The 13,484-nt window shown below is 35.8% G+C and overlaps 1 pseudogene; it reads right to left on the reverse strand.

Moving 5' to 3' along the window:
* LOC102169340 lies at positions 1,912-2,223 on the reverse strand (annotated as a pseudogene).

The raw sequence follows: 13,484 nt of genomic DNA on the forward strand, positions 1-13,484 counted from the left end.
GTCCTTAGCACATTGCAATTAAATCACATAGCTATCACTACACATTTGCCAAATGGCTAAGATAAAAATAAAATATAAGATTAGGTAATGGTAAGAATGCAGCACAATAGAAACCTTCATATACTACCGCTGGGATTGTAAATTAGTACAACTTTAGATAAACTTTGTAGATGTTTACCATTAAGTGGAATAAATGCGCATCCTATGACCCACTGATTCCATTCATATGCAGGTGTGGACCTATGTTCACCAAAAGATATGTAGAAGAATGTGCGACTGTATCATTGGTAATAACCCTAAACTGGAAACAGCTCAAATTTTTGACTATGGATTGGATAAAGTGTGGAAATACAATCAAGTTATCACACAATGAGAAGGATGCAAATATTTTTACATCTGAGTCTATGTAATGTCCAGCTATAAAGTACTGCTAATCTTCTGTATCTTAAACTATGTGGTACTCATTTACTATCTGTGTACCATCAGTAAGTTGTGTGTGTGTGTGTGTGTGTGTGTGTGTGTATTATTAAAAGTTTACTGAAAAAAAAAAACAAATATACCTTACAAGTTTCCAGGAATCTATTTCCCATAAAATCATATAATAGAAATTAAATCACAAGTGCATAACGACATATATGTTATTGTTGTTTAGTCTCTAAGTTGTATCCAACACTTTTGCAACCCCATGGACTGTAGCCTGCCAGGCTCCTCTGTCCATGAGATTTCCCAGGCAAGAATACTGGAGTGGTTGCCATTTCCTTCTCCAGGGAGTCTTCCCAACCCATGAATCAAATGCACATCTCCTGCATTGGCAGGTGGGTTCTTTACCACTGAGCCACCAGGGAACCCCAACAACATATATAATAATGTTAACTGCAGCATTTTTAATAGAAAAAAAGAGAGGTAAAAGCCCTTCAATAAGGAATTTTGATATGAGTAATGATATGTGCACATAATGGAATATTATACAATTATTAAAGAATTAGAGTTATCACTTAACTTGAAAGTATTTCTATGAGATAGCAAGTGAATAAAACAAAGTGCTGTAAAGCAAGAAAAGGTTTTAGAGGATTACATTTTTTTTTTGACAATCAAGTTTGAGAAAGCTTATGATTATCAGGATTTGTATACATGATCACAATCAAAACAAAGAGATAAACCAAAGAACAAGACTTTCTTAACCCCCCTGAAAACATGATAAATTACAAATTCTGTTCAAGTGTTATTCCTATGCTATATTCATTTTGAGCTCATTTCCATTTTATACTCTGGCATTTCTTTTCTGAATACAGGTTACATATAATATTATGTGTTAACTCCCTAGTCTTAATACTACAAAGTCACCTGTTCTACCATGGGTATATTTTAATCATTTACAGTAGGATATGCTTGTTAGTAAGCCAGTTATACTTCAGTAACTTTGTGAATGCAAAAACATTGAGAAGTAAGAACAAATAATGGAGGTATTATTTCACAGATCCTCATTCAAATTCAGGAAAATTACTTCCAGAAAGCTGCAATTCTGCCAAGTATATTCTATGTTTAAACAGAAACTGAAAGAAAAGTGAACTTACTGGAAGCCTTTGACGGTTCACTAGACATTGTGTGATTTCAATAGTTCAATACTGTTATGCTTGATAACCAAGAGTAAATTAATAGGCTAACATTTTAAAATCTATACTTTAATTAAGGAAAAGTATACAATCAGGTAAGTTTATAGGGAAGCTGACCAAGATACATAAACTAGGATATGTGTCCATCTAAAATTTCTATTCTCCATCTTTTTTTTCCTTTTAGAGAATTATTTATTAACATCATTTAATATATAATTTTTCATTTGTCATTCTGGAAGTCCTTTCTTAGAAAGACTCTTCTTTGTCTGATGACAAACAGCAGCCACATTGTCAGTAATTATTCTGGACCTCCACGTTGGATAAATTCAATTTCTTCTTGAGACACAAGTTTCCTTCTGTATATCTGAGGTAAAGTTTTTATTATCTCTGCAGTGTCTGGTGGACCCTGATTCATCAGCCAGTCTGACGATTTACTTTCCTTAGAATGCTGTGAAATTGAAGAAGTATGAGATGGTAGTCCTGTTAATCTCAGAACTTCTGATACATTTGGCTTAGGATCATCTCTTTTGTCAGGGAACCTTATTAATGGAGCATGTGGCTTGACTACCTGAACGACCCTCCTGGCAGACACCATCTTGCTGCCCGTCATGACCCCCAAGAAGGGGCAGCTTCCCAGGATTAAATTTTTACAAAATCATCCAAACTTCTATATACATGAAAGTATATAATTATGTATTTTATATTCATATACAATTTTATGCATTATTGTGAAGTCATGGAGACATTTTGAATAGGGCCTACATTTTTAGAATAGGAAGAAGGACTGATACATGATGACAGATAAGAACAAGATTAGACATATTTACATTTTTTATAAAACCTTAATAATATAACCAAATTTATTTGTTTTTGTTACAGTGAATAAACAGATGTGTAAACTTAAGATGAACAATAGAAAATGAAAACATTAAAGACTTAAAGGAAAGAAGACCAAAAATTAGAAAAAAGGAAATTTATAGGCCAACTTTAACCACAGACATTTTAAAAATATTAGCATACCAAACTCAAACATTTACTTTAAAAAACATGTCATAACTCTTATCAGATTTTCCAATGAATACAATGATGCTAAACATTTATAAACAAATTTATAGATGTAACTTTCTATATTTAGATATTAAAGAAAGATAAACAATCTATTAGCTCAAAATGTATGAAAAGCATTTGATTAACTTCAATGCTCATTAATGATAACAACTGCTAGATAACTAATAAATGGGAACCCCCTTAGTCTGAATCATCTGCACACTGCTAACGGAGATGTCAGAAATACTCTTCTGAAAATCAGCAGTACATCAAGGATGCACAGTATGACTGCTACTATTCAATATTATTTTAAAGGTCATATCCCAAGTGGCAAGACAAGACAAATAATGGGAAAAAATTATCATTATTCAAAATGACGGGATTGTCAATATGTAAAGGCCAATATCCAAAAGCAAACTATAATTAAAAAGAGAAGAAAGATTTTTCCTGACAAAACTTATGTCAAAATATATACCTTTGAGATAGCTATAGGAGTTCGTTTACTGTTTGCTAACATAGAGTCATAACTTCAGGAAGACAATAAAGCTTCACAGGTCATTATAATCTGGAATGTCTCTGTCTTTTCTAGTTTATCTAGGACATGGGGCAGCCACAACTGTAGATGCCATTATTACATTTATGTAATGGCATCTACTCAACATTCGGTGTTGGGGACAGAAAGATGAAATAAATATCTGTGTTTTCCTCAAGAAACTCAGAGTTTATTATGGGAAAGAAAGACTCATAAATTGTATGGTACAATAAAACATTAGGCAATAAAGTGTTTAGTATAATAAAAGCATGTTCAGAATATCTTAGAGGCTCAAAGATGTTAAGTTTGCCTGGAATGATTAGCAGATATCTCCTCAAAGGATTTAAAACTGTTTTGAGACAGATTGAGGTAGATGAAACAGGCAAGATAATATAGAGGTATATGATACCTGAAATATTCAGAAACTGCAATTAGACCAGAGTTACAGAAGCATAGCTTTAAATGTGACTATGGAATGGACTTCTTGAGAAGTAGAGAAGAGTTGAATTGTAGACAGTTATCCATAGCATAAAAGCAGTGTACAAATTATCCAAAGGTCTGGAGAGCCATTCGATATGCTTTAGCAGAACATGACTCAGGTTTGATTTTAGTAACAAGGAATAGTGGCAGTGTAATAGAGGCAAGGAGGAAATTGCTACAGAAACAGAAAGGCGAGGACCCTAAAAGTTATGTGGGTCTTGTTTGAGGAAAAAGATGAGTGGGGGACACATCTGATGTGAGATACCCGGAGGATCAGCAGGCCAAGATCTTTTCAGACCTGCATCCCTGGAAAAGGGGAATCTACCATCTTTTTAGGGTAAAAAAATAGGGTTGTTTTCTATTTCCAAATTTCACTGGATTAAAATCTCTCTATGCTCTTTTAGATTAACCAAAAATAAGTGCAATTTTCATGCTTTTTAAGTTTACCCAAGTCTTTTAATATATTTATAAAAATATTATTTTCATGACCAAATGAGTTTCATTTTTGTAACTAAAACATTTATCTACTAATTCGAGTGAAACTGTAATTTTAGTTCTGCTACCTTTCATCTGAAATACTCAACATGCTTATTTGAATAGTTAATAAATATATAGAGAGGATTCTACTTTTTTCTAACCTTTATTTTATTTTCCTTCTGAATATTCTTATTCTTCTCCCTCTTTTATGGCAAATATTACTGCTTTATATGGTCTTATGTATATTTAATCTACTTTTCAACCTACTTTATATTTATATAGAAGAAAATAATTGGCCTCTTCCATCTTTGTTTATTACTTTTTCTTGGATATTCATTTAAGACACTGAGATACATCATAGATTTTTCCATAGCAAATCTTACTTTCTTACATTATTTTCTTGGATCAAGATAACTTGCCACCAATATATACATTTATCCAAATTTATCTTTTTAAATAACATGTATTTTCCTAGCTCATCTTGAATGCTTTCATCACAGCAATAACTCTGTATTATCTTATGGTATTTAAAATGACTTGATATTTATAACTGGTATATATTTCAATGCCCAAAGAAGCATTATTCATTTAAGTGTGGATACTAAAATCCCTGTAAATTTTTATTCTCTTTCTTAATTTTAAGATTATAAAATATTGTAGTTTCAACAGGAAAGAATTCAGCATGACAATTATCCTACTCCTATTTTAATACTGAGTAATTTATTTTTTCTCTGTCAGGTAGAACATATTTATATAACTGGATCAAAATTAGAACAAGATTAATACTATGCTCTATCTGTGTTCATATCCTAATTGCACATTCTAAAAATTCAAGTTCCATTTGTAGTTGCTTTGAAAAAATAAAACTCTCCCTGACACTTGGATGATTGAATCCTTTGGTGATTACAGTTAGAATGCCTTTCATATATTTACTCTCCAGCTCACAACAATCCCTTTTTGAAGGGAACGGCCCTCTGATCCACAGGCATGAGAGCCCAGGAGTCATGCCACATAAACTTTGGTTCCATGGCCAAGTTCCCATACAAGCTCTATTTAAGTGTTGTATGATCTTGAACAAAGATCTGAGTCTTAGTGAGTCTTAGTTTCCTTTTTCCAAATTGAAGATGATAATTATAATACTTCCTCATTGAATTGCTGACTGGATTAAATAATAAATATAATACTTTCTCCAATGTAACTAAGTAATAGTAGTACAAGTATCACTTTTTAAGAGAGTATCTGACATATGATTATTATTTTATATAAATCCATGATCTTTTTCCCCTTCTTCTTCCCAGAATGGAATGAATCTGACCAGGGATGATCCCTACTTCGTGCTGACTTTTCAGATGATCTCCTGGGAATATGGAGTTAATACTGAGAGATCCGGTTAGTCTCTGTTAATAAGTTGAATTGGAACAAGTGAACCTAGAAGTTGAGGTTATGGCTATGCTTAGCTTTGTTGCTATTGTTATTGTTGTTGTTGAGGCTCAGCTGTAGCTATTTGCTAACTTCAAGTTTTAGGGAAAACTTAGGGGTTCTTATATTCACTTACATTTCTCCTTGATTTTTTCTTTCAACAAAACAGACTTTAGTAATACAGTATGTACAAAGGTTACATCTCTTGATTGTAAAGAAGAGTTTCAATATTCTCAGAATGTTAAGGTGACTGGATTGATCCATTCAACATCTGTTCTGCTATCATTTTAGTTTTGAACTGTGGTCAGCAGCGAAGAAAATCAGATAGAATGCTGAGCAGTGCACTCAAGGTAGACCCACCTCAAAGCTACTTCCTTAAAAGGAACACATGCCTAAAAATACAGGCACAGAATGGTTTCTCTTTGACTCTTAAAACAGTGGATCTCAGATATTTAGCTGTTTTGTCCATTAAAAGAAAGAGATTGATTCTACCCCAGATGTTCTCATGTTACTATCTGTATCACCATAATTATGCTCACCTCAAAAGAATTAGGAAAGATCTTTACCTTAGAATTACTTCAAGTCCTTTCAGTTAAATATTTAACTTTATGAAAAATTTCTCTACATTTTCCTTTTTTTCCTTATTTCACGATCAGTTGGTGCCAAAGCCCTCGTCTGATGGTACTTTTTATTCTTCACTTTTAGTGCCTGCCAGTTCAAAGCATTATATTTATTATGTATCTTTCTCTGTCATCCATTAAGTTTTCTTCTCCTGAGGGGGGAAAAAAGTGTTGCTCTTATTTATTGTTATAATCCCCATCATAACCAGGCAGCCCCTTGTACATGTCTGATATACAGTCAGTGTTCAGTAATAAGCACGTGATCCAGGAGAAGCTGATTTTTTTTTAAAAAACTCAGTGCGTGGTTGAGTGAGAATAAAATTTGGGCAGACCAAGACTTTTTAACCTAAAATGCCCCAGTCTTTACTGTAGAGACTACCACCTAGCTCCACAATGGCACACACTTAAAACAAAGTCTCATTTCACCAATTACCTTTGCTTTATGGATCCAGTGATTACCTAGGGTATATCTTGAGGGCCATCCCTAATTACTTAATTTTCCTTTTTAAAGGCATTCCTATTTTTCTAGCTTAAACAATTTCAACAGCTCTGGGGTAGACAATAATAAGTGTCTTAGAAATAAATTATAGGCTAAAGGCATTGTTGAGCCATTTGCATTTAAGACTCATTTACTGAAATTATCAGGCTGGGTTATAACAGATTGTGGCTGAGGCACCTGCTGCTTAAGACTTTCAAAAGCTATTTTGACTTAGAAATGATTTCTAACATAACAGGAATCTTTTACTACTAACAATGTGAACTGAGGATAAACTTACTAGTTCTCAAAGATAAAGTTCTTATCAAAGATAAGATAAACTTATCAAAGATAAAGTTCTTGTATCTAAGACTTTTGTTGTTGTTCAGTTGCTCACTCAAGTCCAACTCTTTGTGACCCCATGGACTGCAGGAAGCCAGGCTTCTCTGTACTTCACTATCTTCCTGAGTTTGCTCAGATTCAGTGTCCTTTGAATCGGTGATGTCATCCAACAATCTCATCCTCGGTCATCCCCTTCTCCTCCTGCCTTCAACTTTCCTAGCCTCAGGGTCTTTTCCAATGAGTCAGCTCTTTGCATCAGATGGCCAAAATATTGGAGCTTCAGCTTCAGGATCAGTCCTTCCAATGAATATTCAGGGTTGATTTCCTTTAGGGTTGACTGGTTTGATCTCCTTGCTATCCAAGGGACTCTCAAAAGTTTTCTCTAGCACCACAGTTCAAAGGCATCCATTTTTAGGCCCTCAGCCTTCTTTATGGTCCAACTCTCACATCTGTACATGATTACTGGAAAATCCTTAGCTTTGACTATTGTGAGGTATTTGACTGTGTGAGGTATTTAACACAGCAGAAAGAACCACATACTTTCACCTTCCTGCAGAAGGGACAGTATATGACAGAAAGGTGGAGTTTGTTCCTACCACTCCTAATTCTCAAACTCTGGCCAACTTTCTGGTTTCACAAAGAATTAGTCTCAGAAGCTGCAGTACTTCATGCATCTGACCTCTGAGGCTGTCATAAACTGAGACAGCTTCACTCTTTTCTGGGCAAGCAGAGACTCTTATCAAAACTCATAGTTTTTATATATTTTGAACACACACTCTAATTCTATCTCCAACACCTTAAATGTTTCCCACAGGCATATATTTCAAGCAACTGATCGAACACAGGTAGTCTTGCACCAGCTCCAAAGAAATACTCTCAATGAAATCAATTGAATTAATTTCACTTGACCACTCAATTACTGCCAATACACGTGTTAAATCATCACTTCAAGGTAATTTGTTTTATAATTACTTGGCATAGTAAAAATTAATCACTTGGAAGCATTACAAAGTAGGTTTCACTTTTTGCCAGACAGAAAAAGTGGTTTGCAAGCATATCTCCCACTGCCAACCCAGCCCCACTGAGCACACTCACTATGGTCTAACATGCAAATATTCTATTGTGTGGGTTCCTTCAGCTCTGTGTTTTCTTAAGTCTTCATTAATTCTCTTCATTGGTTAACTCTTCAAATAGCAAACCCCTATTCATCATTCTGCCCTCAGCCTTAAAGGTGCTTCTTTGGAGAAAATTTTCCGAATTCTAAGGTTAGGTTAGGTTAGGTACTTCAGTTATGTGAAAATGCTCTCATTTTAATTACAAGATAACTTATTTGTTTGCTGCTTCTTTCACAATATTACAAACTTCATGTGATGAGGGGCTTTGCCCCTGCTACTTTTAGCTCTGTGCTCAACAACTACCACAGAGGTAGTGACAGGAGCCCCATTCACTGCTGTGAAATAACATCTAGAATACTGTGGCAGCAATGAAGTTTCCAAGCTAGTCCTTAAAGAACAGTAGTAGCTATGCCAGATTTTGTGATTATCATTGTGGAGCAATGAAAAAGATGGTAGTAACCCAAATTTTCCTGGGCAACTCATCATTAAATCAAAGGTTTGTAAACTCCTCTCTGGACAGACACACATGCTATTCAACTGGGAAAAAAATAGAAAATCTTAATAAATTCTCAACTGTGGAAATAAACATATGCATTCCTAGGGAATTTTGGAAATATTTGAAGAGGAAGAATCTTTCCATGTCTGTGCGTTCCTATAAGTCTAATAGATGGTAGCAGTGAGCATAGAACTTGAGGGAAATTCAGGTGAGGGTGACCTTCTTTGGTTATTTGTCTGCCAGGATTGCCAGGATAACAAAATATCACAGTCACAGACTGAGTATTTGAAACAACACAAATTTACTTTTCTCATATTTCTGGATTCTGGAAGTCCAAGACCAAGTTGTGAAAAGATTAAGTTTCTCCTGAGCCCTCTCTCCTGGCTTCCAGATGGCCAGCTTCTCACTGTGTGTTCACATGACCATTTATCTGATCATGTGCATCCCTGATGTCCTTCCTCTTATATGGATACTAATCATATTGAATTAAGATGTCTTAAGATATCAAGACAGCATTTCATCTTGATTCCATATAGGCCCAATTTCCAGATATAGTCACAGTGAGCAGCTAGGGATTCTTCTAAACATGAATTTAGGAGGGACACAATCCAGCCTATAAAACCTAATAAATTTCATGATTCTTGGATATCACAGGTATCTGCCCTGTCAAAGGAATAATCTTTAATGGTGCTATATTTTGTCATGCATGAAATAAATCATACAAAGATTATTCAGTTCAGTTCAGTTGCTCAGTCATGTCTGACTCTTTGTGACCCCATGAATTGCAGCATGCCAGTCCTCCCTGTCCATCACCAACTCCCGGAGTTCACTCAAACTCACGTCCATCGAGTCAGTGATGCCATCCAGCCATCTCATCCTCTGTTGTCTCCTTCTCCTCCTACCCCCAATCCCTCCCAGCAGCAGAGTTTTTTCCAATAAGTCAACTCTTTGCATGAGGTGGCCAAAATACTGGAGTTTCAGCTTTAGCATCATTCCTTCCAAAGAACACCCAGGACTGATCTCCTTGCAGTCCAAGGGATTCTCAAGAGTCTTCTCCAACATTACAGTTCAAAAGCACCAATTCTTTGGTGCTCAGCTTTCTTCACAGTCCAACTCTCACATCTATACATGACCACTGGAAAAACCATAGCCTTGACTAGATGGACCTTTGTTGGAAAAGTAATGTCTCTCCTTTTCAATATGCTGTCTAGGTTGGTCTTAACTTTCCTTCCAAGGAGTAAGTATCTTTTAATTTCATGGCTGCAGTCACCATCTGCAGTGATTTTGGAGCCCAAAAACAAAGTCTGTCACTGTTTCCACTGTTTCCCCATCTATTTCCCATGAAGTGATGGGACCAGATGCCATGATCTTAGTTTCCTGAATGTTGAGCTTTAAGCCAACTTTTTCACTCTTCTCTTTCACTTTCAGAAAAGAATCTTAAAGTTTGCATTTTGCTGGTCAAGAGATGGGATCAAGATGGTGAGATAGCATGAAAAGATGCTCAACAGCACTAATTATTAGAGAAACGCAAATCAAAACTACAGTGACTAGAATGGTCAGAATGGTCATCATCAAAAAGTCTATAAAAAATAAATACTGAAGAGGATATGGAGAAAAAGGAATCCTCCTACACTGTTGGTGGGACAACCAACAGTTTGTGTAAACTAGCACAACTACTATGGAGAATAGGATGGAGATTACTTAAAAAGCTAAAAATAGAGCTACCAAAGTGACCCAACAATCCCACTCCTGGGCATATATCCAGAGAAAAATTTGAAAGATACATGCACTCCAATATTCACTGAAGCACTATAATACCTAAGACATGGAAGCAGCTTAAATGTCAATCAACAGAGGACTGGATAAAGAAGATGTAGTACACATATAAATGGAATATTACTTAGCCATCAAAACAAATAACACCATTTGCATCAACATGGATGGACCTAGAAATTATCATACTAAGTGAAGTTAGAGAAAGACTAATATCATATGATATCCCTTATATGTGGGACTTTAAAAAATGATACAAATGAACTTATTTATAAAACAGAAACATGCAGACTTCAAAAACAAACTTATGGTTATCCCAACAAACTTATGGTTACCAAAGAGGAAAGGTGTCGTCGGGGAAAGATAAATTAGCAGGAGTTTGGGGTTAACATATACACACTGCTGTATATAAACTAATCAACAATGACCTACTGTGTAGCACAGGGAACTCTACTCAATATTCTATAATAATATATATGGGAAAAGAATCTGAAAAGGAATTGATATATGTATCTGTAAAACTGAGGGGCTTCCCTGGTGGCTCAGCAATAAGGAACCTGCCTGCAATGCAGGGGATGCAGGTTTGATACCTGGGTGGAACCTGGTGGGCTACAGTCCATGAGGTTGCAAGAGTAGGACATAATTTAGTGACCAAACCATTATCACCACCATGTATAACTAACCAGTTTTCTGTATACTTGAAACTAATAACAATATTGTAAATCAACTATACTCCAATATACAATATTTTTTTAAAGATGGTGAAGTAGGAAGATCCTAAGATCACCTCCTCCCATAAACACAAAAATCACAGCAATATATAGAGCAATGCACTCCGAGAACAACCTAAAGAGTAGCAGGACATCTCTTCTACAATTAAGGATACAAAGGCGAAAAAGTACATTGAGATAGATAGGGAAAGCAGAGACAACATCCTGTCAGGACCAAACCCCAGTGTGGTTACCTACAAAGAGGAAGGGATATCATAACTATGGGGGTCCTCCCTAAGAAGCAAGGAGTTTGAGCCCTCACATCAAATGCTCGAGGTCTGAGGATAGGCACCAGGAAGATAAGTCCCCATAACTGGCTTTGAAATACAATGAAACTGTAGTCTAGGAGAGTCAGAGAGCTGTTCTATATTGGAGTCTTCTCTTAAAGAGCCCATTAAACTCACTCCAAGTCCTGGTACAGAAACACCTGGAAAAAAAACAACAATACAACTCAAAAATGAGCAGAAGACCTAAATAGACATTTCTCCAGAGAAGAAATAGAAATGGTCAATAGGCACATGAAAAGATGCCCAACATCACTAATTATTGTAGAAATGTAAATCAAAACTACAATGTGTTTCATTAGTATCATTTCTTTTTAGATGCCACATATAAGGGATGACATACAAATGATTTTATTTACGAAACAGAAACAGGTTTCCTAGTAGCTCAGCTGGTAAATAATCCACCTGCAATGTGGAGACTCTGGTTCAATTCCTGGGTTGGGAAGATCCCTGGAGAAGGAATAGATTCCAGTATTCTTGGGCTTTGGTGGTGGTTCAAACAGTAAAGAATCCGACTGCAATGCAGGAGACCTGGGTTGGATCCCTGGGTCGGGAAGATCCCTTGAAGGAGGGCATGGCAACACATTCCAGTATTCTTGAGCCTGGAGAGACCCTGTGGAGAGAGGAGCCTGGCAGGCTGCTGTCCAGTTCATGGGATCCCAAAGAGCTGGACATGACTGAGTGACTAAGCACAGCACAAAACAGAAACAGACTCACAGACTTATAGAACAAACTCAAGCTTGGCCATGGGAAGGATGGGGGACTTTTTGTCCAACTTTTTGCAACCCCATGGACTGTAGCCTGGCAGGCTGCTCTGTCCATGGGATTCTCCAGGCAAGAATACTGGAGTGGGTAGCCAGTCTCTTCTCCAGGGGATCTTCCTGACTCAAGGATTCAACCTGGCCTCCTGCATTGCAGGTAGATTCTTTACCATCTGAGTCACTGGGGAATCCCCAATTTGCTTTTACCTAAAACAAACTCCTCACATCCCCACCAAAAAAAAAAAAAAAACACAAAACAAGGACTATATATATATAGTCCTCTCAGTATTCACAAAGGATGGGTTCCAGGAGTCCCTCTAGATACCAAAATCTCCAAATGCTTAAATCCCTTACATAAGATGGGTTAGTGCAAGGAATACACTTGACCTTCAGCCCTCTGTATCCCCTGGCTTTGCATTCACAAATTCAGTTAACCACATTTAGATCTGTCTTTGTTTGAATCTGCAGATGAGAAACCCACAGATATGGAAGGTAGACTCTCTAGTCAATAGATAGTAGTTTAATCTATTTTAGGAAAGATCTTAGGGGGCATTAATGTTTCTCTTGAAATAGCCTTTACATTTACAGACACATAAATTCTGCTCTACATCATCCAGTGCACTTGAGGGATTAAAAAGAAATAGGCACAAGACAGCTTTTATGTTCTTTGTATATGAGAATTGAGACTTTTGTGAACTGTTGATATGGCCATGTATTGTACATTTTAATATTTATTGATATGAAAAATACAAAATCCATTATTGTTTTATACAGACACCAAAAATTATTTACATACTGAGAATTATTTTCTTTCTTGCTTTGTCTTAATTTGTTATTTCAGATAGACTCTCAGCCTATTCCTGATCAAAGATATTTATTTTAAATACCATATAATAGAGCCCATTTTATCCATAAGAAGATAAAAAAATATCAACCTGAACAAATTTTCTATGTGACAAGGCTACTGTCTTTACTGAAAGTATCATAGAAGCTCCAATCCTCTATTTAATATAATCAGAAGTCTATGAACTGTTTGAATTGAAATGGAAAACCATAATGATGACATTTATAACATCTGTCACATTAGATTTGTTTGGTCTATATATCTCTCCCTGGAATAATAGTGATTTATACAAATTGCTTCTCACTGCAATCTATATCAGTATAAAGATGCCACCAGATATATGGAGGATTTTATTTGCTTCAAACTGAATGTCTGTTTAATTGTATTTGCCACTAAATGAAAATACTACCCTCTGGCATATCTGTTTAGATATAAT

Source organism: Capra hircus, chromosome 2 (genome assembly GCF_001704415.2).
Source record: "Capra hircus breed San Clemente chromosome 2, ASM170441v1, whole genome shotgun sequence".
NCBI classification, from domain to species: Eukaryota; Metazoa; Chordata; class Mammalia; order Artiodactyla; family Bovidae; genus Capra; species Capra hircus.